Source organism: Ailuropoda melanoleuca, chromosome 11, assembly GCF_002007445.2.
Source record: "Ailuropoda melanoleuca isolate Jingjing chromosome 11, ASM200744v2, whole genome shotgun sequence".
NCBI classification, from domain to species: Eukaryota; Metazoa; Chordata; class Mammalia; order Carnivora; family Ursidae; genus Ailuropoda; species Ailuropoda melanoleuca.
The window spans coordinates 26557726-26579993 of record NC_048228.1 but is presented as its reverse complement, the minus strand read 5'-3'; the positions used below and the strand labels follow the sequence as shown (position 1 = coordinate 26579993).

The 22268-nt window shown below is 39.8% G+C and overlaps 1 long non-coding RNA gene across 2 annotated transcripts; it reads left to right on the top strand.

Annotated features, from left to right (window-relative positions):
* The first annotated feature begins 885 nt into the window (after positions 1–885).
* LOC117804393 lies at positions 886–20679 on the top strand. Of its 2 annotated transcripts, none has more exons than XR_004628766.1 (3): positions 886–1056; positions 1502–1773; positions 19641–20679. It is a non-coding gene; the product is annotated as an uncharacterized LOC117804393 (long non-coding RNA). The 2 variants fall into 2 exon arrangements; XR_004628765.1 differs by lacking the exon at positions 19641–20679 and adding an exon at positions 17688–18260.
* The last annotated feature ends 1589 nt before the right edge of the window (positions 20680–22268 follow it).

Here is a 22268-nt window from a genome sequence, read left to right as displayed (position 1 = left end):
TAGCAGCCAGGTTGCCAGCAACAGAAAAGGACTTTGAATGACTTAAGCAGAAAGCAAATTGTGGAGACTGTACTGGGTAACTAACAAAACCACTGGTAAGGCTACAGAACCAGGCCTGGACACCAGACATGAACAAGGAAGGCTTAGTAGCAGCCAGGATCCCATCCCAAATTATCCCACAAAACCAGTCCAATGAGCACCCACTACTGGACATGGGACCCCACAGCTTGTACTGCTATCACCCCAGCTCTGAGCCCTGAACACTGCGCTTCTCTCCTGCAGGCCACCCTTAGAAACATAGCCCTGCAGCTGCAACCAGGCCACTGCTTGCTTCTCCACTGCACGCTCTGTGGTCCCCCCTTTCTCAGTCACTAGCACCAGATTTAAAGATGAGCTAAGGGAGACGGGGAATAAATATTTCTGCCTTTGCCTCTCCCTTAGCCCCACCCCCCTTCACAAATCAGTGAATTCTGTAAATACGGGAAGGGTCCAAATGTTGGCAGCCAAGGAAATATACAAAATAATCCACTACGTAAGTGGAAGGGGGAGGAGAGTTTTTCTGTGTCTCTACAACAGAGAGTAGGACTAGGAAGTTACATGTGGGGTGGGGGGGAAAGGGAGGAGTTGGGGCTTGCAGATTTAAATGTGACAAGAAATAACACAAAATAAAATTATTAAAGAATGAAATAATAACTAGAAAGGTGGGAACTCCATGCTACTAATGGAGTTCAAGTCAGAGCTATGTGGTCATCAGAAAAGAGTGCTGTTAAAAAAAAAAAAATCCACAGTGGCTGTCAAAATTCTTATGATTCTATCCTTCTGATGAGATTAGGATTCTGACTCAGGTTATGTTTTTTGTCTGTTTCTACCCTATCTTAGGTCATGGTTGATTGCAAGTATCTCCAGGGGCCTGGGACAGCCAGAGCTCCCACCTTCCTGTGCGTCACCAGCCAAACTTAGTGAACTCCCAGCCGATCCAGGGAGCTGAACAAATAGCATCTTTTATGTCCACTGTGACGTGGATATGACCAAGAAACTGATTCCAAGGACATAAAGGTCACAATTTTTACAAACTTAACAATATATATTTCTGTGGGATATATCTCTATCTAGCTATATGAAATATACATATGTATGATATGTGTCATGTGATCCATGTGATATATAATATACATGTCATATTTCCTATGTAAAAGTAAAGGTGATAGTGGGGTAAATCTGCAAGCAGACAGTATAGATTATAGATAATAACAATAAAGCTAATAGATCACTTGCTAACATTTACACAAAAAGTGTAATCAGACCCCTTTTAGATGCAATTAGTATTTGCAAGTCTTCATAATTACTTATGCTTCTGAATTTGGTTATTAATAATAATGGCACTATCATAATAATATAGTTATTGCACTGTTAAGTGCTTCAGCACTATTTTAAGTGTGTAAATATATCATCTAATTTAATCATCACAGCAACACAATAAGTTTTTTATCCTCATTAACAGATGAAGACATAGCCTTGAAGCTGTGACCCATGCTGTCCAGCTTTGCAGAGCCAGCTCAAGATGGAGTCCGCGATGGAGTGTCTGACTCCAGCATCCCTGCTCTCCGCGATGCCCACCAGCTACCTTGCTCTTGTGCATCTTTTCTGATCACCATGCCCTAGGCTTTCTGGCATTGCTTCTCGACCACCAACAGCTGCTCTATTTCTTGATGTATAACTTCAGTACGTGCTCAAGGCACTTATGTTGTCCACCTGCTTTCATCCACCCAGCAGGTAAGTATGCAGTTTACAGCTATCATTTCTCTCTTAGCGCAGATCCCTCCCAATAGAAAACAGTGCAACGAGCCTCCCTTTAACAGTGAGAGAGCAGCGGCCTCCAGATCCTCTTGGTTGGATGTCCCCCATATTCTGCATAACCCACAGAAAATGCACATACGACCTCTCAGGAAGCTGCTGGGGCATCAAAGTTGAACTTGAGAAATCCATAGGGGGGAGGTTTCAGAGGAATCTGATGTTTAGCACCAGAAGATGGAACGCTTAGCAATAGCACACAATTTTGCACAAACTAGTTGCACTCACAGCAGTTTCAAAATTACTCCTGTCAAACACCATAGGGCCCACGAGTAAGGCAAACATAGCTGAAGACGGCATCCCCTTCCACCCAATGCAAAAATCCACTTCACAACACCCATGACGGATGATTCTTTACTTCTGCCTAAGCACTTTGGGGAATGGAGAAATCTGGTCTATCTTATAGTGAATGAAGAGCTCCCTGTTACTGCTGGCATTAAGTTTTTCAGGCCTAGAAATCTGGATTTATCAGGTCACCAGGGAGATCCAGAAAATAGAACCATATGACTGCTATTCTGGGCACTATCTTTCATTAGCAAGGTATCTGGAAACTAAATGAATAATCAGAAGGATGCTTTCTAAACTTAGAATAATAGGAAATAAAATTATATACTATTATGAAATTTTCCCCTCAAGTCATGAACTAAGCTTCATAAATTATTTCTGTCCAGCTACAGAGAGAACATTTCTAATAACGGAGGTACAAGGTCTTTCTCTCTCACCCTTCCTGAGAAAATGCTGAATAAATTCAGTCTGATATCTCAAATAACCAGTTTTTATCAGCCACCAAATCCATAATCTCACGCCAAACACAATCTTACCAGAGTTATAAAGAATGTGCTGGTGCTCAGGGGCACTGGCACATTGAAAACCCAGCGGCGCCTGTCTTTTCCAGACTGGCACTGATAGTAGGAGATGCTGGGACAAAACCAGCCTCCTTAGTAGCAAAAGGGGTAGGATCCAGAATGCCAAAGATTAGAGGCATCACTTAGCTTCAGAAGCAAAGTGGACAGAATTACTTTCAATAGCAGCAAGATCAGAAGGGCAGCACCAGAGATGGGAGGGAGGGATAGGGCAGGGCAGCTGCTAATTTTCAGGAATTTACTGAGGTGGTTCATAGAATATGTTTTTAGAGGTAAGGAAGATAAGCCACTAATAAGAGAGCTGCTTAAAAAGAGATTAAGAATGAATGAGCAGAAGCCTGAGATCAGTGGTCCTCACTCAAAGTCACCACCCCTTACAGTTTCCAGATTCAAACCAGTTCTAAGACCAAAAACTTGTAACCAAGGGAGAGGTAAGATCTTCATGAAGAAGGACCCTGAAACTATAGCGTGTATTCAGAAGTGTTTTCTCTTTCCTTCTTTTTATTTTTTTAAGATTTTATTTATTTATTTATTTATTTGAGAGAGAGTGTGAGAGAGAGACAGAGAGAGAAGGAGCAGGATAGAGGGAGAGGGAGAAGACGACTCCCCGCTGAGCAGGGAACCAGACCCGCGGAGCTCGATCCTGGAACTCCAGGATCATGACCTGAGACAAAAGCAGACACTTAACTGACTGAGCCACCCAGGTGCCCCTTCTTTTCCTTCTTAAAGGGGTCTATGGTCATTTACTCAAGTAACCATGCACAAAGGAAAGAGCATGAACTTGTCTCATGAAGGCATGTTGTGTGGGTACAAGCAACACATGGATTGCTGTTGCACTAGAGCCCCTACTTGACAATAACCCCAAAGACAGCAATGAGGACATCCTTCCAAAGAACAGCTCTTCCAGCTTTATGTCCGGTCACCTACTTTGAGTGAAAAGAAAATTTGCCTGAGGTTACAGCCTCATGGACAGAGGTGACTGATTTAGCTTGCAGGTTGGAACCATAGAAGGGGAAATTCTGCAGTCAGGAACAGGCACTTCAGGGAAGCAAGCACGTTCATGTGCCTGGACCTATGGTTAAAAGCGAAACATGTCAGGAGCTCTGCATCACACATTAATGCTCATAAAAAGCCCACTAAAGGAGAGACCTGAAATAAATAAGGCATAGGATGATTTGGCCAGTAGATGTCAGCCAGCCTCTCTCCTTGGCCATAGAAGAGGCTTATGAATAGAGTAGGAGTAAGCATGTGGGAGAGATGGGCCCAAGGGCACAGATTGCTTCTCGCAAAGGCTGATGTAGCTACTGCTGTTTATAAGGATCCAACCTGCCAGTGACAGAATTCAATGCTGAATTCCCCAGGCGACACCAAACAGAGATCTGGTGGCATGTACATTACATTAGGCCCTTTATATCCTAGAAAGGGCAATGTTCCATCATGACCTTGCTTAACGTGTTATCTGGGAAAGAGTTTTTCTTCCTGCCTAGAGTGCCACACAACCAGCACTTTCCAAGGGCTCACAAAGTGTCTGAGCAATTGACATGGGATCTCTCCAAATGTTGTCTTAAACTGAGGGACTCATTTTACGGCAAAGCAAGTATGGCAACGGACATATAACCATGAGATCCACTGCCCCTAATCGCATACTACAACATTCGGAAGGTGCCATTCTGATAAAGTGTTGTAATGTGTAAAGTGTAAACTGTAAAGTGTCTCCAGAAATCTTATCTGAGGCACAGCTTGGAGGTGACAGAATGAGATGGAATTCTTCAAGATGTGGTACGTACCTCACACCAGTGGTCATTATGTGGTATCACATACCCAATATATAGACTATTTAGGTCTAGGAAACAAGGAGGAGAAGTAGGAGTGGTCCTGTTTACCATTCTCCTTACCTGTTTAGGAAATCTGTGCTTTCTGTCTCTTCACCTTTATGCTCTGTAGGTCTGGAGTTCTGGGTTCCAAAGGGAGGGATGCTTCCACAAGGGACTCAGTAAGAGCCCCCTGGACTTTATGCTGTAGCTATCATCTTAACGCTCTGGGCTCCTTGTGCCAGTAAACCAGTAAGAAAAGAAAAGACAATCTGTGGCAGGCATAACCCATCCTGAGCATCATGAAGAAACAGGACTGATCTTATATAATAGGGGTAGGAAGTAATACATCTGACGCTCAAGTCATTCATCCATTAACATGCCCATGCCCAGTAATAATCTGAGAAGGTAACTGGAGCTCAGACCCCCTCATGGCAACCTAACAGGCAAGCTGCTTAGACCAGCAAGATGAGGAAGATGATGGGTATCAGTCCTAGCTAGACTCAGGACCAATGGTGCAGTGAGAACCACAGTTTTTTCTATTTACACTTCTTATAAGTTTTCCCAGAAATTGTGACTGACCAGAAAATTTTGGAGAAGCTGTGGCTGGATTGAGTAGACCTAATTGAGAAGCAAGTGAATTTGAGTGCTTCAATAGGTAGACTATCGTAAATACCATTGGTGACCCACTCTTCCACCAGCCACCCCTCCCACCCCAGACGTGATACATCCTGATAGCTTCTGTGAGTGTTAGCTAATAACAGCTCACAGCCGTCCCTTTATTCAGCTGTCCCTTTATTCACCGAATGGTGTTTGGTCAAACAGAAGCTACCACATCAAGCAGCTAGGGCCAACATAGAGGAGGGCAGAATAAGAGTTTTTCTCATGTAGCGTGTAGTGTTGAAAAGTGCTTTCAATGAAGAGGTTACAATGTGAGCGGGGGTGCAGAGGAGAGAGATCAGACTGAGTTCCTGAGTGACTGGAGCAGCAGCTCTCACTTCATTGCAGAGTCACGCTGATATGTGGGGTGGCATGATGTGAGGAACTTGTTACTAATAATATTAATGTGCCGAGGTGCGTGACTGATTCACATACTGAAATAAATTAGAGAACATTCAAAGCTCTCACTCCAATAATGCCAGTACCTCATTCCATGCTGGTATCTTCTGTGCAGTAAAGACTTTAGCCTGGCCCAAAGAGAAGCCAGACTCTGGTGCCTGCCTCATAGGAAGTAACTCTACATATTTGGAATTTCCCATGTGATGGGCGTGTCTTTGTTATTCATGGTGGACCCCTTCAACCACACCTGACGACAGATTATGCTAATGAGGTGACTCCTGGTAGACCCCTAAGGCCATGTGATAGTAGGCCACCTTCTGGGAAAATGGGGGTGGTTGAAAATAGAGTTCAATTATGTGGGCAATCAGTCAAACAATCATGTTTATATTATGAAGTCTCAATAAAAACTCCAAAGATTGGGAGAGCTTTCCAGGTTAGCAGTACGTCTTGTGTATTATCACACATTGAGGCCAGGGGGATGACACAGGCATGCATCCTGAAGACAATGGAAGCTTTGCATTTGCATTTGAATCCTCCCTACGTGTTTTTCCCTTTGACTGGTTCTAATTGACATCCTTTCCCTAGAATAAGCCGTGGCTTGAATAGAAAAGGTTTCAGTGAGTTCCTTAATTCTTCAAGTGAATTATCAAACCTGAGGGTAGGTTTGGGAGGGTTGGTCTCGTGTGGACTCTCCCCCTCTGACTTTGTAGTTAGACCCTAAGTCCTTGCAGTCAGCATCAAAAGGCTTGGGCAGACCTGCAATCCGGAGCACTGTCCCTTTAATGCCAGAGTTGGGCTAACGGTCGATACTTTCTTGACTGGAACAGTAAAGTCAACGGGTGCCACCTGGTAATTATACCTAACCGTGGGTCATGCATGAGCCTGCCAGCCATCCTGTGTGTCCTGCCGAAGGAGGATGTGTGTGGGTAGATGTGGTAGAAGATGAGGTCACCAAAGTAGGTATTGTCTAAACCAGTAATTCTTATTTTATATAGTAGTTTTTGAAATGGACAGTCACATGGTCTGGTAAAAATCTATAATCTAGAAAAATCCTGATAGTTCACTGCAAATAACACACTATTTGCAATCAGAGCCTTATGTTGCTCTTTCTAGCTATATGGGTTTTAGCTTCTTGTTTAGTCACTGACTTTCAGTTTCTTTATATATGGAATGAGAACAAAATAAGGAATAACTTGGAGAATTATGAAGTTTGAATGGAAAATGCACAGCATAGGAAAGTACTTTATAAGCCTTAAAATGTTAATGATGTTAGTAAATAAGAAGGGTTTTGTTTCTTTTCTCCCATCAAACATTATGTGACTCAAAAATTTATTTATCCTTCTTCGTACTTAGTTTCCTTGTCTGTAAATGATGAGATCACTTCCACTTCTCAGAGTTCATCTAAAGACAGATACTTTCATTATGATCTTTCTTTTGTATATCAAAATCCTGATGTGTTTTGTGTCTTTTAAAAAAAATAACTTCCTTCCAAACCCAATGTTCCTGATAGAGAGAAGCAATCAAAATGAAAAATTGATCATTGGGTTTATAACTCTCTATTTGCCAAGATAAGCATCATAATTTTGGCCAAAAACATGCTCAATAGTGAGAGATATATGTCGCCTAAGGGAGTGAAAAGTAATATAAAAATTTGCCAAGCAAGAACTTTCCAATTAACTATCAGTGGAAATATTAATTAACAAATTATATTCATATAATAATTATATAATTTCACACATCATTGGTTGTATTTTAAAGAAATGTAAGTAATGAAATTGATGCGATTTCAGTTCCTTGTTTCCTTAATTTCTTCATGGGAGCCAAATTGTTGCACTTTTCAGGGAAATACGGGTCGTGGTGGAGAGTGTCTATAATTGGTCATTAGTGATTCTGAGAAAAAGATAGACTCATTCTTCCACTTAGCAACTCTTATATTTATTGTAGCTGAATACTATTTTGAGATAAAGCAATTTTTCCCTCTAATTTCACCTTTTCTTTCTCCTAATCCAAACAGGTGAGACACTACTTATTGCAGTGAGGACTGTGTGTGACAGAGTGGAAAGCAGCAAAGAGTGGCTTTCTGCAAAAAATAATTCTTTGCTTTTGTTTCCCAAACCTAAAGCCCAGGAGAAAAAAGGGGAGTTATGGGTAGAGGTAGATATTTTTAAGAAACTTAAAAAGAGAAAAACTCTTTCAAACCTAAAAGGGATTCTTCATGTTGGGAGGAGGTAGGGGGCAAGCGAGGTCTGTTGTCCTGGACTGGCCAGGGCCTGGGGGAGCTTCCTGGCTGTACCCTTGTGACAGCAAGGCCCAGAGGGCAATAGCTGTGGGTAATCAGGGGTCTCTAGCCTTTTCCCAAGAGTCTTGTTCCCCAAGCAGAGAAGCAGCAAAAGTTGGAACTGAATGGCCCAGGTGGGCAAGAAAATGGATGTTTGTGTGATAAACTGCAAAATCATATACAAGATTAGAAGATTCCCCCACAAACCTCACTGTGTATAAGTTTGATACAACCACAGGCAAGCCCCAAAGTTATTGCTACAGGGACTAAGTATCATACCAGACCAGCAGGAATGGAATTTGAAGTATTTTTTATTTTATTTATTTATTTATTTTTTTTTTTTTTAAGATTTTATTTTTATTTATTTGACAGAGAGACACAGCCAGCAAGAGAGAGAACACAGGCAGGGGGAGTGGGAGAGGAAGAAGCAGGCTCCCAGTGGAGGAGACCGACGTGGGGCTTGATCCAGGACTCTGGGATCACGCCCTGGGCCGAAGGCAGACGCTCAATGACTGAGCCACCCAGGCGCCCCTGAAGTATTTTGTAAATGTTAACAAACAAGAGATGCAGTATTTCTAGTAAACCTGGGTATATACTCAATGTAAAATATAAAAGTGCTTAACTTTAACAATTTTAGAAGTAAAATTGGCACTTAACTATTGTTTAGATTATACCTATTACCAAAGAGATGATGAAACCAAGAGCATCCTATTTAATCAATCAATTTGAAACTCCAAATATTTGTCCAGACCAAATCTGTGGGAAAAAAAGATCTTATTGACTAACTTTTAAATTTCCTATTTTTTCCTATCATCACTTATTTTCTAATATATAAAAGATATTGAAATTATTGAAATCTGAGCAGCCATAGAGAGAAGATACAGAAGCCAAAGACCTGGAGAATGAGCAATTTAGATGGCCCCTGGGTAAATAAAAATTAATTGGTAGATTAAATGTTGAATCAAAGGTTACTATTGGGTGGCAATTGTTTTTGTGCTTTTACTTTTTCCATATGCAGATGTACATTGATATGTATTATACAGATTTATATTTTCTCAGCCACTTAATGGAAAAATCACCTTCGTGTGCATTTTCTTCAGTGTTTTTACAGGTACATGCCTATCAACTCTTCCAGAAAACATTAAGGCAGTCACAGCCAGTCTGCCAGTCCTATGACCTAGAAAGATTCTATTTTTTTAGCTTGAAGCTTCAAAGAAGAGATAGATGTTAAAATAGAAAGTGAATTTCCAAACTGGTTTGAATACTAATCTGAGATGACCTGTCTTTCTTTTTTCCTCTGTAGACCATATTCCTCATTTTTAAATGTTTTCTTTACTTTTCATCCCTTTCTTGTTTATTGTATCCCAGCTACCTGCCAGACACTATATACGTTCTAGGGATACAAATCTGGAAAAACCAGAGTTCTTTGAGTGCCTGCCCTTGAAGAACTCAAGTAGGGAGTTCTTCACTAGGGAGTAGGCAAAACTATGTAAACAACTCATTTTAGAGACTTGGCACAATCTGGTAAGTGATATAATAGAAATATGTTTAAAGTGCTGGGGGGCCCCAGAGGCATGTTCACTACTGCCCAGAAGAATGGGAGGCAAGGATGCATCAGAAAGGGGTATAAGAACTTGCATTAACAACAAAGCAAGGACATGGACATAAAGATGCCCATAATTCAGGGGATGGTGATGAAACAGGACATTTGTGTGAGACAGAGAAAGCAGGCAGAAAGGCAGATGAATGAGACAATATGAGGTGTGAAAGATGGGAGATCAGGTCCAAAATTACTTTAAGCTTCATTTCTAACATTTACTTCTCACTCTGTCTCCATATATTGAAGCAGTTGACACAGTCCAGATAAAGGAGAATGACGAGTTTGAAATTATTTGAACCAACCCATACTTCCTCGATTAGCATTTTAGGAAGTCTGGCAAGGCAGACACAAAATTTTCCTTAGACCTTCTTTAGTATTAATGTGGAAAAGCATCATACTCTCAAAGCCTGGTCACTACTGAAAATGACTCATTTATAAAATCTTAACCAATTTTTGTTTTGATATGGTGTTTTGATTTCCATTGTTACCTCACACACATATCCCCACCTCCATAATCTAAGTCATCCTTACTTCAAATATCATGGCTAAAATGACTTTGGAAAGAATTTGCTGATGTAAGAGTCTCTTGCCTTTCATTTTATACTATAACTGTTAGAAAAGACTAATAGTTATATGTCTGCCTTGTGTCAGAAATTTGTTACACAGGCCTGTGTGTGCACACGTGTGTGAGAGTACGACACCATACTTTCTTGTATTTTTCGTTTCATCATACTTGTATTCATTCTTCGTTACTACTGAGTTGCAAGCTCTGTGAAGACAATAGTCTTGTTTTATATTTGGGTCAGTTCCAAGGTGCCCAGAGCAGTACTGAACAGACTTAGGGCATTCAGAATGTGTTTGCTGACTACTTGATACTTACCCATCTGTCCTGCCTTTTTTGTTTGTTTGTTTAACAAATGAATATAAGCAGAGTCAAGTAAATTTAATTTACAGGTTTGTTCTAGCAGTTTTTCTGTTTACTTATTATTGCTTTTATTTTTCTTATTTCTCCACACCACCCCATCTCCCAAGAATATACACTTTAGAAATACAAGCTGAGAGAGATGTGCAGGTAGAGGTATAAAAATGTATATAAGTGAAATTCTGAGTTCCTATTCCTCTGTCTGGAAAAAGTCAAATAGCCTTACTTTACTTATTTATGCACATACAAACTCAAAGTTCACATAAAGGAAAAATGTACTGGTCTTTTCACATTCTCATTGGGACGTGAAAACCTAAAGAAATCCCCCACAACACTCAGCAAATTTGTCGTGCCTGGCCTGGTTTGCAGTGTTATTAAGTGCTTTACCCTTTCTGAGTGCTTTGCAATAATTTATAAATCACTTTTTACAAAATCCTGAGGGAAAGGGAAGAAGTACTATGGTTATTTTTTTTTTTTAATTGCCAAACAAGAAAGGAAGAAAGAAGGTAGGAAGAGAAGGAAACAAGTTTATGGTGTTTACTACCTTCCCTCATGTTTTTCTTTTCTGGTTTTACTTTCCTCCCTCGGTTCATGACTTTTGAGAATATCAGTGCATATTGATGTAAAACTATGTGCAGGGAAAGAAGAGTCACCAGTATGGCTCCCACTGCTGTATGGCACGGGTTTGAGAGCAGCACACCTAACTGTAGCCTTCGAAGCCATGCAGCTCAGAGGCCTAGACTCGGCTGTGAAGTCTCACATCCCACCTCTGCATTCTTCAGTTCAGGGCCTCTTATATTTGCTATTCTTGGGAACAATCGTGCTCTTTCCTGGCTGATGCTCCTTTCACTTCCCACTGAAGCAGCTCCAGCTCTGTCACCTGCCCTCTGCGCAGCTCAGCAGAGTGCCGAGGAACACTTCGGGGAGCTCTGTATTCCTTCCCTGCACCCTTCTTCTGCTTTCGATCCAGATTCCCTCTTAGATGATTCCCTGGCCTACTCCCTCCTCATTAACTCTTCCTGGATTCTCCAGTCCCTTTGTTCTTCCTGCTTTCTCTCTGAGAACACCGATTTCTGAAAAGCTTACACAAGACTTCACCCTAACCCTCACGCATCCATGACATGACTCCATGCTTGAGAGGTTCTCGTGGTCTTTTATAGACGTGTAAAATACTAACGCCCTAATTGGCCGTTTTTCCTCGTTAACAGGCTTTCCTTTATCTGACATTATTCCACCATTCAAACGTACAGTTGATGTGCTGACCTGATGTCTACCCTTCTGTTTCAGGGTACGAAGAATTATGAGTTTAAGTATCAGGTTTTCTTTGATAAAGAGAAGCATCATTTCTTGCTAACTAATCCCAATGAGAATTTGTATTTGACGGGGGAGGATCTCAGGAAACGAAGGAGGACGGTGATCGTAGAGTGGACTCACTTCCTACACTCAGTGTCAGACACTTATACAGGATGCAGGATTTACTTCTTTCTTTTTCTCCCTTGTAGACAGTTGCACTCAGAATATGAAAAAAAACCTCTTTTATGCCTGAGCTTAGGTCTAGATCAAGGAATAAATCACCACAGACTCTGCAGTTTTCTAGGGCCTCATGGTGCCACTGGGCATGGCTGGGTCATGTCATTTGGCTTCTATTTTATGAATCAGTGAACAGTCTCAGACGGTGGTACAACTTGCAGCTCAAATTAGCACTTTGTCCTCATCCTTCCCCACCTGCTAAACTATATCCTTGTTGAATCACCCTTAATTTTGAAATTTATTCATGCATAGGCATTCTTTCAACAACATATTGTCAATACTGTGGTAGGTTGAATTTGTGGTCCTAATTCTTTATTATGCATCCTCATTGTTTTCATGTCCTCATGGTGAGAGAAGTAGGTTTTTAGACCCACTGACTTTGGGCTTGGCCATGTGTCTTGCTTTGGACGATAGAATATAGGTCTCAGGACTTAAGTAGGGCCTTGAATTGTGCTATTCTTTTGCCATTGCTGTGAAAAAGAATAACCCCTGTCCCTCCATCTAGTGGGTCTCAGAATATGGTATATGGTACAGAAGTGCCCCAGTCAACCCCCAGACCTGCAGACTAAGGCAGCACTCTCCCAGCTGATCCCAGATGCATGAATAAAAAAATAAATATGGATTATTACAACCATTGGGGTTTGGGGTGGTTTATTATGCAGCGCAACATAATTTTCTCACTGGCTGACTGATTAATATAGGCGCTAAGCAAGGGACATGAGCCAAAAAATCAGATAAAGGGTTTTTAACCTCCTCAGGTTCATAGTTTATTAGCAAAGATAGATGTATAAACAAAAAAACTTATAGCAATAACATACATTTTACAAACAGGTATGAAGAAGTGTGTGGGATCTCAGAGTTGAGAACATTCTGTCTTGACAAGTTGAAGGAAAACTGTCCATAGAAGCAAAAACATTGGAACATTTGAATAAAGAGGGGAGAGAAATAGTGAGGATATTTTAGGTAAGAGAATATAGGTAAGACAGGACACCACTGGTTAAATTAGGCTTCTATAGATGACCAAAGGGACCTTATCAGAGCTCTATTAAGGGGTGCTCTTAAACATTGATCTATAAATGGTGCTGAAATTGGGCAAGTGTTCATAAGAAATGGAGGGCCAGTTAACAAGAAGGAGAGAGTCCTTGTAAAACTGGGAAAATAGAAATTGATCTCATTGCCTCCAATGTAGACAGGGACCTCAAGTGCGGCAAATAAATCCTTGCAACGTTGACCTTATTGACCTTGGCTGTACTGAATACATGTTGAACAACCGTTTGAAGATTATCAGTTTGAAGGACTGCCAAATCGTTTGGTAAAGAGGAACACAAAGTCTTGGTCTGGCCTTGGCCCTTAGAGATTATATAACTCAACTTTTTCATCTCAGAGATGGGACAGCTAAGACTTAGAAGATCAAAATTTACCCAAAATAAAAATGCAAAAGCCAGAAACTTGGTCCAATTTAGCACTCCCGATCTCTTTTCACCATACTATTCTTCCTGCCTTATATTTGCCACAGCATGCAAAAATGGGAAAGTCTGAGCTGAGAGAAGGATTATAGTTGGAGTTAAGAATATGTATCACTTAAGAAAGAAGTAGGAGACTTAAGAGAATATTCCATGCATAGACACGTCTACAGAATCATGGCATCTTTTATAGGAATGTTGGTTATTTAGATGGAGCTACAGATGAAGACCTTCAGAACGTCACTGCCCAAGAGTTTGGGGAAGAAGCGTATGTTAGGGGTAGAAAGGGATGGGCTAGACATTGATAGGTACAGCTCCTAAGGAATGCATCTAACTGAGAAGGTACAGCTGGGCTAACGTCTTGGCCAAGTTCTAACAGTAGTAGGCAGTAGGATGACTTCTAGTCAGATACAAGTGAAAAAGAAAACCAAACAAAATAAAAGGACAACAACTTGGAAATACTAACTTTCGAGAGAATCCAGAAGCTACAAAGGCATTACTCTGTGCTCTTCTCCTCTTAAGAACATCCAGTATCTTCTATAAGGTTAAATATTTTAGTAAAACAATCAGAGCCCTCTTCCATAGCAGGATAGAATATTATCTATTCCTTTAGATGATTTAGATTAAAAAAAACTAGGAGCAGAGAACAGGTTTTTCCCAAACCATAAAATTCCCAGTGGTACATATTATAGTGAGATATATTTCATAAACAACCCATTAATATTAACTGGGGGTAAAGTGACCCCAAGATGCAACATTGCCCTCCTGTTGCTGTGGCTGCTTTACTTCATATTGTCATAAGGTAGATTCCCAACATTTACCATACATGTCTAGTGGAGCTGTTACAGTTTCTCAACTCTAATCTCTAAATGAAAGCTGGAAGTTTAATTAAGTCAGGTTTCAACTGAAATGCATGTAACATTGTATATCAACTATACTCAAAAAAAAAGAAAAAAAGAACAAAAGAAAAAGAAAGAAAGAAAAAAGGAAAAGAAAAAAAGGTCTAATTCATTCCAAGGGGAATGACCTTAGCTTTGTGTGAATTAAATAAAAATAGAAAATTATGAAGAACTGCTATCAATACCCTAGAATGTTGACTTCAAAAAAATGTTCTCTTTACAGAACATAAAGGTCAAGTGAAACATTTACTATGACAAAAAGTGGAGGCAAGTAGGAGTATTTAAAAAATAGGTATTGATCACAAGCATTGTCCACAGATCCAGAAATATCTCTAAGACTAAGGAGCTGCTGTGGGTTCCTGATAAGCCTAGGGTACCCAATAGATAGGCTGCTATATTTTAAACCCATTTATCCCTGAAACAACCACAGACAGATTCATTCACAGCTTCCTTTGGTCCCTTAGCTCTGGCCTCCACGCTCTACTCTTACTCCCTTCATCACCCTGCATTCCCAATGATTGCTTTGTTTCCCTTGCTCCAAGCCCTTCGCATTCCAATCCAACCACTTTCTCAGGAATTTTGAATCTATATTTTTAATATTTCCCTCACCCAGTCTCTTCTTTCCATTCTCATTGCCTATATCTCAGTGTGGGTCCTAATAATTTCTCTTTTGTTTTATTACAAGGGCTTCCTAACTAAAGTCTCCGTTTACACTAACTCATTTAAAATACTGTTAAAATATTTCTAAATAACGCACTTCTCTGATCACGTCATTTCTTCCTCTTCCCTCAGATTTCCCACTGTGTCTTCTTTATGTTCCACGGCCTAATACTGAAAGCATTAAGGCTCTCACTGATCTCACTCTCAAGCGTATTTCTCACTTACTCTCTTCGTATAACCATAAGATAAGCTGAACTTAACCATTAGGTTGTTATTTGTCAGGATATAAAGTCAGAAGTTAGAGATTGTTGTTAATTTTGGTCCTTCTGTTAAATGTGTTCTTCCCATCTTTTTTATATACCCAGATACTAGTAATTCCTTAGGACCCAAATCATTTACTTTATAAATGCTTTCCACAACTGGAAATAACTTCCACCCCAAAATTCAACAATGTTTCTCCATGCTTCTGTGTCATTTGTTTTGGCTTATTAAATGTATCTCTCCTACTAGACAGTACGCTCCTAAGAGGAGACCTGTTTCAAATGAACATTGTATTTCTTAGACAAAATACTCCAGTGCCAATAATGTAGCAGGAATTCAATAAGAGATTGCTTAAGGTAAAAATGAATAATCATGGCTAACCTTTATATTTTTTTAGAAGAGTGGGTACTCACTGTTGCATGGAAGTGTGGCTTTGTTCTCCATTTTTTTTAAATAAAAAAACTAAAGCTCAAAGTGGTTACATAACTTGTCTAAAGGCACCCAGTAAATGGCAAGACTACATTCTCAAATTTATACTTCAAACATAGACCTCTCCCTCAATTCCAATTCCATATACCCAATTGGCTTCTCCACATTTCCTTGTAGGTGTTTTATACTCTTCTCTTGTTACAACTCTAATACCTGTCCCTTATAGCCCGTTCTCTTCAATTTGGTCTAGACTATCATGACATTATATCCAGACAACTGAATTTGCTTAATAACTGACTCCCTTACTCCATACTTTTTTTTTATTCAATTGGTCCTACATTTATCTTTCTAAATCACCACCCGTAATACTGTCACCATCTTGCTCCAGTATTTTCAATGGCTTTCTACTGACTATGAAAATAAGCCCCATCTTCTTTGTCTGGCAACCAACAAATTAGTCCAAACATTCTCCAACTTGTAGCCTCCACACCAAACAAACTAGTCTCTTCATGGCATTTGAACATACCATGTGTATTTTTGTCCCTTTTCAGGAATTATACACAAGGTCCTACTGCAATGAAACACACTTCTTATTCCTATCTACTTGTCAAAGCCTAAAGTGACCATACAGTTTATCTTCCAAACTGGGACTCTATATCAAGTCTCATCTTTCCAAAAAATTTTCGGACTCCTTGGCCTTAAGTAATCACTTTCTTTTTTTAGAGCAATTTTGTGTCATAGCAAAGCAAACAAAAGTCAGAATTCTAAGACAAAGAGCTGAATCTCAACTCCTCTACTTATGAACTGTGTGATCATGAGCAGGTCACTTAAATTCTTAGGGATTCTCTCCTCATTTGTAAATGGGGTTATTGTTGTCATTTCTTTTCTTCCCTGTATTAGGGTAATACACCTACATCCTTTGCCTTGCAACTTTGTAGTGCCTTCCACTGCGGGTGGAATACACTTCTTTTTCCCATTGACATTGACCTTGGCCATGTGTCTTGATTTAGCTGATGGAAGATTAAAAGATATGACATGAGCAAATGCTTTCAATGTGCTTTCATGGTTGCATTTGCCCTTGTGCTCCTATGGTCCACTTTAAGGACAGCATGCCCCAGGAAGACATTACTTCTCTGTGCCGGCCTCAGAATGACATATTTGTGTAGAACTAAACCTAACTAGAGGCCTGGAATCAAACATGACCCCCCTCAAAGCCAAGCAAACCCAGACAGGATCAGGAAACCAAAACCCACCTGCAGGTCGAAGGTCAAGAGAAAAATGTTTGTAGCTGCAAACCACTAAGATTTAGGGGTTGTTACATAGCCTTGTTCCAGCCCAAACGGATTGATGTAATCATCTTATCTACTTTGTGAAGCTCAAATAATTTATTTATGTGAAAATGATTTTAGAAATTGCAAATCACAATTAAAGGTTATTTATGATCATTGCTACTTGGTATTATGAATTAATTTTATGTGCATATTTGCATCTCCATGTTTAAATCACAAAATATTAAAGATCATTATAATATAATTATATAACTATCTAAGAAACAACTACATATTACATAAGAATAATAACCTTGTAAGAAGTATATAAGAAGTGTAATTATTTCACATATTTGCCAAAATGTACTGCGTAGCACCTCACATGTACGGGGTGCTGGGGAAGTGCTGTACTACTGTCATGCTCCTTCTCCTGAGTACAGCGTCTCTGTGGTTGTGCTTTTTGATCTCCACTTTACGACATTTTCATGAGGCAGCGTAAGGTTTTCTTAAAAGAATGGATTATCAAATCAAACAGATGGATTTGGAAATAGCCTCAAACTCTCATTATTTATGGCACCTTGGGCAAGTTGCTTAAACCCTCAAAGCTGTAAGTTATTTGCTTATAAACCAAATAATAATAACAATGGCAATAATAATAATAGCCCCTTCTAAATTAATTTAAATTCATTAAAGTAAATCATTTAGCACAGTGATTGTCACAATTTAAAGTATCCAATAAATAGTAGCTTTTATTATATTATCCTTATACTAAGTGTTCCTTTCTATTCTCCAGAAATTTCTAAGCTGAATTCTAAGACAATTCTACATTCTCCAGGCAAGTATAATTCTCTTTATGATCTTTTAAACAAACACACAGATGCACACACACACACACACACACACACACACACGTACCCCTCTTACCCACAGGATTTTCCATAATTAGGTTGAGGGAAGGTGACAGGAAAAAGTCATCATGAAGGTCCTGTGTTCTCTCTTTGCTCTGTGGCCTTGTTCAATGTTTCCAATGCCCTAAAATAATTCACATCTCTATTTACCTGACTAATGCTTCATCAATCTTCAGACTTCTCCTTAGAGGGCACTGCCACGTCTGGGTTAGGCACATCCTTCATAAAAGAGCTTTCACGAAACCCTAGTTGAGGGCACCTAAACAAGGAACTGAAATTGCTTTTTGACTTGTCAATCTTCCCAATAGTATGATAAGGTCTCTGAAGGCATAGGTTATGTTCGTTACTCTTCACCAGCCCCTAGCTTGGTCTTGACATATATTAAGTACTTAAAGATGAAAGAGAAAAAAAAGAAAGTAAGGATGGGAAGAAAGGATGGAGAGACAGAGACAGACTAAGAGAAGGAAGGAGGAAAGAAAGGAAAGTTTATTTTTATTTTCTTTCCTCCCAGAAAAGAATGTTCACAGAATAAGATAGTTACTATAATACCATCAAAACTCATTTACTGGGGGCGCCTGGGTGGCACAGCGGTTAAGCGCCTGCCTTCGGCTCAGGGCGTGATCCCTGCGTTATGGGATCGAGCCCCACATCAGGCTCCTCCGCTAGGAGCCTGCTTCTTCCTCTCCCACTCCCCCTGCTTGTGTTCCCTCTCTCACTGGCTGTCTCTATCTCTGTCAAATAAATAAATAAAATCTTAAAAAAAAAAACAACTCATTTTCTGTCCAAATCTACATTTTGCTTCAAATCACATGTCAGTGTGTTCTCTTCCTCTCATCAGAGTAATAGGATATTTATTTTAAAATGCCAACTCATCATAAAACCTATTTGACTCAAAATGGAACAAATGGACTAAGGTAGATTTACTGAAATCCCTATTCTTCTCCTGCTTCTTCTTTTTAAAAAAAGCTCTGATCTGTTAAAAAACCTCTAACAAGAGACAAATATAGAACATTTATCACACCCACTTTTTAAAATTAAGAGCAAGAAACTTTAAGCATCATTCATTTAAAATACCTGTGCTTCATATCTATGGAAAGGAAGTAGGGATGAGACTAGATCTGGTGAGCAATGGGGGGAAAAGATCAAAATAGAGCAATAGAAAAAGAAAATACAAAGGGGAGAAGAAATAGAAGAAGAGGCAACGTTTGTTCAAAGCTCTTCAGCTGTTTGCATCCTGTGAATCTTCCTCTCTGAGCATGGATAAGAAAAAGATCCAACTGATTCGAAAGGGTTCTCTGATACTAAGAAGCAGGACTAGAGTGATATTCCTCTGAAATTGGATGAAATCTAGTTGAAATTAACATATGGTCATCAAATCAGCAATTCATCATCTTTGGCTAAAGGAATAATAGATCAGATGTTAATCAATAACATCGAGTAACAGATTTCATTTTTCTTAAGTAGACAAACGTTACATGATTCTTCTGTGCTGCCTTTCTGCTCTAATATTTTTTAATAACCACCTTCAAAACTCAAAGAATTCAAAGAAGGAGGGGCAAAAACAATTGGGAGAAAAGATCTCAGCAACTTTAACTGGCCACATAGGCCATAAAAATGTATTTGCCTGAGGCAGAACCATCCAGTGTCTTGGCCACAAAATCACAGAAAATCACTAGTGTTGCTGTGTTAATGTACATTAATTTCTACTATATAGATGTGCTCAGCTCTCCTGATATACTTACTTTTCCGTTGTGTGCCTGGAAAACAGAAGTCTTTCAATAAATGTTAGCAGATGAAAAAACTAAGTTTGACTGAATGATCTGTTGATTTATCATTAGGGCCAGGGCGGTTGCTGAATCCGCAACGTGCACTCAAAGTTGATTCCTCTTGAAGGAGTGAAACTTAATGAAGACAGCCTCCCAGAGGAGGAGAGGCCGTTCTAGCCCCCACCTGCCTGCTAAGCCACTCACCTGAACCCATGCTACAGCATCCCTTGCCAAGTGGATGGGGAAGGACCAACATACGGATGGCTGCCTGGACGCATCACGGGATTGGATTCCCACCACGGCCCATTGTTATATTTATTGCTGACAATGTAATTAATTGGCTGACTCCTTGTTTTTAAATTGGTCACCCTCCATGGACAGCTGGGCTGGGGGTTGTACTAACCGTGCCTCTGACGGGAGTGAGCTCCACAGGCCAGCTCTGCAGCAGAGCCTCGGTGACGTCAGGTGCCTCTCTCTCCCCGGGGCCATTAACAGGCTTCCTCATGCCCGGGAAACACACAGCATTTTTTTCTGAGTGTTTCTCTTTCTGAAGTATAATCCAATGAAAAAAAAATTATTTCTCAGTTTCCTTTTCCAGTGAGAATTTCTTAATATAAACTGAAATATCACCTTTAATAATCACTGTAGAAAAAGACTGCAAGAACTCCATTAGGTATCACCCAAATTGGCAAATTAAAAGGGAAGCTAGAGGTCATGTGGGGGCATCAAAAAGCTGTTTTAACTCATCTCTGAGTCCAGCAATTGAGTATGTATTTTTATTTCTATACCACGAAGAATGATCTTTATTTTGTTTACAGAATGGGGAGGATTAGTTAAATAACATCTGCCAAGTATTTTATATTAAAGAATTCTAAAGGTCTTTTTACAGTGAGAATGCCTCATATGTGAAGCACAGCTTTCCCGGGTAGTGGCACAAGACTGGATTCAGGGCACAAGCACCAACCTTCCTACTGGTCTCACGCCCCTTCCTTCACCTGTAAGACAGGAGTCAGTGCATCTCACTGATCAGACGTCTACCTGACTGAGTAACCTTGGGAAAGTCATGAGACAGCTCTGTTTCTTGAGGTTTGATTTACAGAATCAGAAGACGAACACAGTGAATCTCTAAAATTCTGGGACTTTACCTGGATATTGAGGCAAGTAAAAATTTTAATATATTTTCAAATTAATAAAATACATGTGAATATACAATGTAAGGGACATGCATTAACTAAAAATGTAGATAATTCTTGACTTCTTTTTACTATCACAAATATCAGTGTCCATGGTTTGACAGTTTGCTTATGAAAAGGTCTCTAACATGTTCCTTTTTCTGGTTTGCTAATTTTCCATTCTGTATTCCAAGGCAGGCCAATAGATTGCAATGAAATCAGGTTAAACATTGATCTTCCGCCCTGACATTGCATTAACTTTTCTAATAAACATCTTCACTGTGTCAACCAGCACTGTGTTTACATATTGAGCCCAGGAGCCAATTGTCTTGCTTCCTTTAGATGCTTTTGAATTCCACAAGGAATCTTATCTGGAAGACTAGAATCATGCATCTGCCATGCCTTTCAATTTTGTATTTCAGATTAACTGCTCCTTTTCCTTCACATTCTTAAGGCTTTCTAAGAAATTTCCTTCCCAATTCACTTGGTAAGTGCCTGCTCCGGCTGTTATTCTTTAATGAATTCATGTCTTTTCTCTTATTTTTCCCATGCCTCCCATGTTATCTGGAGTCAGGATTCTGAGCTCTGACCTCCCTCCTTGTCCTGCTGCCTGAGGAGAATGGAAGGCAGACACTCAGACTTCAAATATTCTAGATCCAGCTTTGGCTGGGATGAGGCTAGGGTTGGGGTGGAAATAAGCACTGCATTTTTTTTTTTTTTACAGCTTTCTGAAAATTAACTATTTCTCTTCAGATTCAGGGACTTAGTGAAAGTATGAACCGGGAGATGTGCCCTAAAGATCCCTGATTAAATACTCTATTTTTTAAATTTTATGAGAATATTTGTTTAGGAATTAGTTTTCATAACTTCAAATTGAGCCAATGCTGCTTGCTTCGCTAAAGCCACAGCCTAAGGCAGCTACCAGAGAAGGCTGGGGACACATCGCTCCATGAAGGGTAGCAAAGCCTTTGTTTCTGAGTGATTTCCTCTCTCTCCAAATGTCAAAGAAAAACATCATAAAGTATGGGACTGAGTCTCCAAAGGACATTTAATACCTCATTCTTGGAGATATGGCCTAGTATTTAAGGGTTATAATTACTTGTCAGGCCATAAAAGGTACTCCATGATTTCCCCCAATTTTAGCAAGAGTATGTAAGGACATCTGCCAAAATCTTGAATGGCTCACAAAGCATCCTATCCACACATGCTGAACCAAAAAATCAATCACGAAACAGAACAGCTATAGTGAAAGATTCATTAGACTAATTCCCACCATCAGCTAAGAGATATTGTATTACATACTTAACAAACATCTCACTGTGTGTTCCTTATAACAGCTCTATCAGGTACGTGTTGTTATTCCTACTTCATGAGCAGGAAAAAAAGAAGTTCGATAAACTAAGTAACTTCTCCAAAATTGCACATTTACCACATTTACCAGAATTGCAGTGCAAATCTGCTGGACTTCAAAAGCTCTTTGCCATTCCGTGCTACGCAGAATAGCTGCACCAGCCGAGAGCAGTAGAGA